The sequence below is a fragment of the Cajanus cajan genome, chromosome 3, assembly GCF_000230855.2.
Source record: "Cajanus cajan strain Asha chromosome 3, NIPB_CcT2T_4, whole genome shotgun sequence".
NCBI classification, from domain to species: domain Eukaryota; kingdom Viridiplantae; phylum Streptophyta; class Magnoliopsida; order Fabales; family Fabaceae; genus Cajanus; species Cajanus cajan.
Window position 1 is genome coordinate 28005949 of NC_138519.1, and position 6097 is coordinate 28012045.

At 36.3% G+C, this 6097-nt stretch overlaps 1 pseudogene across 1 annotated transcript; it reads right to left on the minus strand.

Annotated features, from left to right (window-relative positions):
* Nucleotides 1-221: 221 nt before the first annotated feature.
* LOC145956198 (uncharacterized) lies at nucleotides 222-4212 on the minus strand (annotated as a pseudogene). Its single transcript, XR_014432717.1, has 5 exons — nucleotides 4060-4212; nucleotides 3151-3205; nucleotides 2911-3071; nucleotides 2100-2799; nucleotides 222-833 (listed from the first exon to the last, which is right to left on the minus strand). The product of XR_014432717.1 is annotated as an uncharacterized LOC145956198 (transcript).
* Between the last annotated feature and the right edge of the window lie 1885 nt (nucleotides 4213-6097).

Consider the following 6097-nt stretch of genomic DNA (forward strand, 5'->3'; position numbering starts at 1 on the left):
AACAGAACCGATTATATTTTTTTAAAAAAATCCAATCTGTTTTAGAAGAAGTGAATCAATTCATTTTATAAAATTCCGTTCAATGAACCAAACTGTTTTTTTTTTTTTAAAAAAAATAAAAAATAGGAAAGGGATAAAAGTATTTCATAGAATTTACATGAACCAATTAATCCAATCTGTTTTATAAACTGATCCATTTTAAAGCATATAAGAACCAAATAGGAAAGAGATAAAAGCATTTCATAGAACTTCGAACTTATTACAACAGATGCATGGTTAATGTTACAAATCACTATTTTACACAACCAAATCGCTCTCTATGGCCCACGAAACACAGTACTATACAGATTTCAGAATTGGCCAAAACTGAAAGAATGATACAATCTAAGTATAAGATGACATATTATACATATTACAGCTACAGAAATGGCCAAAACTGAACGAATGATACACTCAACAGCCAGCATCTCATAACATCATGATTCTTGAGCTATTTGTCCATATTTCCCAGGACAATAAGAATTTAGGCAAATGGATCAGAATGATCACAGAACTCCTGATCAGTTTCCGCTAAGTTTCTTCAAGTGGTTCTGTAAAGTTTGACATCAAATGAATCCAAGTTTAGTTAGAAACTTGTTTACCGTTTCTTGGCCCCATTTGATGTCATTTTGCAAGGGATTACCATCAACTGGCTGGTTGTTTAGCCTGTCTTCCATTTCGGGGGATAAATGAGACTGATCTTCATTTTCATTGTCAAGCACCTCTGGCTCATTATTGATGGTTGCATTTATCTCTTGGGGTGTGGCATTATCAGTTTCTTGCTCCTCATTGAACTGTACATTTTAAGTTTAAAAGCACATGAAGAGATATCAACACTAGCATCAACTATTTAGTAACTGCATGAGTTTAAAAATGCAAAATTACCAATTTCCTTATAAAACAATAACCACCAACCCTTCTCACACTATATGAAATTCACCGGTGAATCAAATGATGTCATAGAACTGTTTGGATACAAGTGTAGAGATACAAATTAGAAGTATTCTCAAGAGTTTCTCTATAAAAATAACTTTTATTTTTGGAAAAGAAATTCTTAAAAACACTTCTAACATAACATAATTTATCCAAATAGACTCATAATATTCTACTATAAATAATGTCTATAATAAACTATTGATTTCTAGAGCCTTTATAATGGTTTTGCCCATAATATTTCTTGGTTTCTCTCAACCTCTAGCGATTTGGTCTATATGTCTTCTCCACACATGCTAAATCTACCCAAGGCAAGTTGCTAGTATTTTTCACCTAAGGCAAGTTTCTATAGATTGCCTTACAGAATGGGCAAAACTTCCCATCCCTGTGAAGCTCTCTACATTTATCACAGATTTATTGCAAAACGTGTATCAGATGCTTACTCATGGGTAAGGAGTTCATCTGTTTATAATCGGGAAAATATCAGCAATTTATTGCAAAACATGTGTCAGATGCTTGTACTCACGCGTAAGGAGTTATTGTATTTATATAACGGGGAAGCTTGGATTATAAGATGCGAATATAATCTTATAGCAATGCTACATGGAATGCTTGATTAGTCTTTCTAACCGGTTCCTGTCTCTGACTAACTTTTGAGTTATTATGGTTTTTGTTATTCAAACAACCAAAATCTAATGGAAAAATCTTTCAAGAGAATTGCTTGGCTCTTCAATTTTACCGTATAATTTGTAAGAGAAATCCATCAATGGTTAAGAATTAAGATTCGTTTAACGAATGATAAATAGATTGGAAACATTCTTTTCTTTCTCCCCTTTTTGGCCATTAGATGCATTCATTATGTATCTGAGGAACAAGCTGATGCACCATGGAGATGCAACAGAATTCCCTTCATTGATAAACATAGATTATAATACAAACAGAACAGGATACTTCTGCTTATTATTCAATCACGTCCTCACACAGGATTTCAAACCCTAAGCTCCGAACATGTTCTTCAAAAGAAACAAAATGAAGAAATTCTCTGCCAAAGGTAGTTGTGGACAAGAAAAGTAGGGAAATCTTAGAAGGAGAGGAGAAAGGGAAGGTCACACTCATCATGCATTTACCTCTGGTATACTCTGATCCTGAGTTTCAAAAGCTCCATCTGAAGTGTCCATGGTAGTCATTTCTTGAACTTGGCCTGCTTCATCAGTCGCCTCAGTTGGTGGTAGTATTAAGCCAGGTACAAGAACGGGAACTCCTTCGTAATCAAATAAGCTGCTTTGCACAGTTGTCCCTTCCTGATTCTCCCGTGATTTAGTACTTCCACTGTGTCCAACATCATGTACTATATCATCATTTCCCGGACTGTTTGCAGATTCTTCACTCGGTTGAAGCACATTCTTTTTCTTCTTTTTAAGGATTGTACTCTTGATGAGGTCCTCAGAAGAACTTATATTTTCTGCAACAATAGCCCTTGGCTTCTCCATTGAGGAAGAAAAACCATTACCAGTGATTTGTTGCATAACTGGTTCAGCAAGTGGTTTCCCTCTTCATGAATTTGGGTATCTGCAATGGTCGATATTCTTGATGCATTGGATTCCACTTGCTCTCCAGGGTTATCCAAAATTTCAGCAAAACTTGAAACTTCTGACTCAACCCTGTGTTGCTCATTTTCTTGAGCAAGTTGGTCTTCCTCTACTATTTTCTGAAGTTCTGCATCCTCCCAATCTTCACAAACAGTTATTCTACTCATAGTTTCCCACGGGCGAATAATTCTGGCTGCCAAACAATGTTACCATCTTTTTCTTTCAATATGAACTTGAACTGGATTTTTCAGCAGGCACATCCTGATTACACATAGGAAAGCATAAACAACATTTATAGAAATTCTCCATCGGACAAAACATTTTCAAATTGTGAACAGATTACACTCACCAGCTCAGCAGTCCATACATGCCCTTCAGACCATGTCATTGGTAATGCATCTAAAGGGTCCCATGAACCAAGCATGGTATCATCTCCAACTATAAGAAACTGCTCACTAAAGTTACAATTCTTTTGCAACTGGAATGCTACACGAACAAACTTCGATTCATCTGCACAACAATTACAATGCTTGGATTTTTAGTTCTACAGGATATAGTAGAAAATTTATAGAAGGCCATTGGAACCCACTTGTTCGTTCATATTCTAGAGCTTGAGGCTCTGTGGTTTCTGACTCCAAGTCCACCTGCAACATTTATTCATACCAAGACAGTCTCTCATGAAATGTGCCAAAATCTTATATGCTCTCAATTTATTCAATATACATACAACAAGCAGATAGCCATTTCTAAACAAATTTCCCCACATAGCAGAAAAACCGATTAGTTTGGGAGCAAAACTTAGATGCAGTTCTTTAAAAGTACTTTTAGTGTTGAAGAGAAATTACAACACCGATTGATAACATCACTGATATTACCCACGAAACCGTATCTAATTTTTTGTAGTTTAGCTCATATCTTCATGAATTACACACATAGAAATAAAATTCTCAAGACAGTGAAGTGGATCCACAAGTATGCTGGAAGGAATCATGCCTAGCTATAGACACCGTGAAATAAAATTATAAAAAAGAAACTAAAGAAAAGAAAAGAAAAAGGTTATTAAGGTGGTAAAGAAAAAAAAAAATAGTTGAAGTTGTCAAACATTTGAAGAAACAACCACTCCCAATAAAGGGAAACAAAAAAAGTGAAAACGAATCAAAACCAAGCAGTGTAAAAGTAAAACAAAATGGTCAGCAGCAAGTTTTCTGTTTTCGATCTTCGCATCTCATAGAAAAGGGAGAACATTTAGAGTACAAAATTAAACCAAAAGGTCAGAGAAAACCAGACAAACTCAATCTTTTGAGTCTTTAGACTCCAGTACACGAAATTTCAGGAAAAAGAAAAGGAAAAGATGCTAGAAAAGAAAAAAGAATATTTTGGGAACCCAATAGGAATCTACCCCAGTTGCAAGCAATCATGTTCCAAACACACAAACACCCCCAAGAAGAACATGACAAAGGAAAACAAAATGGGAAAATAAGCAAAGAAGAAAATATACCCGGTCTTTTGGTGGCACTGCATGCAGCAAGTAAACACCCTTGTTCTTGACCAGTTTCATGAGCAAAACATTGCATCTTTTTCTGTGGTTTAGGGAGAAGAAGCAGAATTCGGGTCTACCAGAAGCACGAATAGCAACTCTGGCAAATGCCATAGCCTTAGAGCTTGTGAGAGCTTCCATCATCACCAACAGTGGTGAGGTTTGGTATGCCACACAACACAACACAACGGGTTTCTCGAGTGAGACAGTGATCTAGTTTCCTTCTTGGATCGCTTTTGTTGGGTAGTGAAAGAAAATCCAGAATCTATCTGGTGGTGGTGGTGAGGGTGAGACTCATGGTAAGTGTGGTGGGGTCGTTTTATAGTGGTGGGTTCGAAGAAGTTTATTTGTTTATTTTACTGTTTCCTTGTCTTAGTTTATTTTAATTGTGGTCCTGAATCATGCATCCGAAACAAAAATAAAGGGACATAGATCCACGTGTATGTACGTGTCATGTGGACAGGAAGTAGCATCACCAGAATCTGTATTGTAAAGTTTCCTTGACGTTTTCCTTTTTCTTTTCTGTGCTTTTTCTCTTAAAGTTATATGATGTTTTTAAATTATTAATTTTGTACATTCTTTTTTTAAAATAGATGTGCTATAGCATTATTATGCGAAGAGGGTTCTAATTAGCATCCTACAATGCATCAATTATGTATTCACATTAATAAAGGTTAAAATTAAAGAAAAGAGAAAAGTACAAAGTGGGAGAACTAAACCAAAATCTGCCAAAAGTATTTTCATCTAATCCTTGATAGATTAGATAGAGATTTTTCTTATCTCTCTTCCTTGAGTCTCTCAAGATATCCTTTTGAGCTTGAGAAAGACTCTCTACATTCTCTGGTTCGGTGTGGCCCTTCTCGACCACCTCCCAAACATCATGTGCACCAAGGAGAGCTACCATCCTTAAACTTCAATTGTCATAGTTGTTCTTGGTGAGCATCGGGACTTGAAAATGAACTCCAGTATTTGCCATTTCTTTGAAGATCTTATGGCTCTGATACCACTTTGTTGGGAAGAAACTTTAAAAGGCTAGAAGGAAGTGTTTAAGATTGGGAGAGGTTGGAAGATTTTGAGAGAAAGAAAGGCTTATTGTATTGAATGCTTCTAAACTTTTTGGCTTACATGCAAATGATACAACCATCCCCTATTTATACTAGTGGCACCTCCTTAACCAATGGTTAGGATCTTGCCACCACAACATTCATCTAAGGGTTATAATTCATTCTCTAGAACTTTCTAAAACATTCCTACAATTCTAAACTTATCTAGAAACATCTTATGGATAAACATCTATAGATATTTTGTACATCATTCTAGAATCTTTTAGATAGGATTTTCTAGAATTCTATTTGGGCCTTTGCTAATATTGGGCTTTTATCTTTTAAGCCCAACATACAAAATCAATTTATATTCCAACACTGCCATAGTAGGAATCGATGCAGTCTTTGAAGCAGGAGCAGCCTTCACAGTAGGTGTACCATTTGAGGCCTTAATTAAACCCAATTGTCCAAGTGCAGCAACATGATTGGCACCAGCAACCTCAACAACCGAGCCAAAAAGGTTGTCCCAAGTCTATAGTTGCATCCGGTGCAACAACTATATTATTAATTTTGTACATATTATTGTTAAGTCTCAATTTTACCTCTTTTTGGATGAGACTTATTAAACAAATTCCACTCATCCTTTGAACCATTGCAATATAACTGTTCTCTTTTTGGTTCATTTTGTGTGCAGATATAACTAACCCATATTTACCTTAATACCTTAATACACCTCATTTTTTGTGCAGGTATTGAGTGAAGAGTGGAAAATTAAAGATCCTTGGGATTGGAAATCTAAGGAGCTAAGGAGCAGAGCAGAGTGGCTGTGCCGGACGCAATATCAACCAAGCCGGGCGTGATCGAGACAGAGTTTCTCTGGAAGACATTGCGTCGGGCGCGGACTGAGACAAGAAGTGCTGAACTTCCCTGGAAGGCCTGCGCCGGGCGTGAAGAAT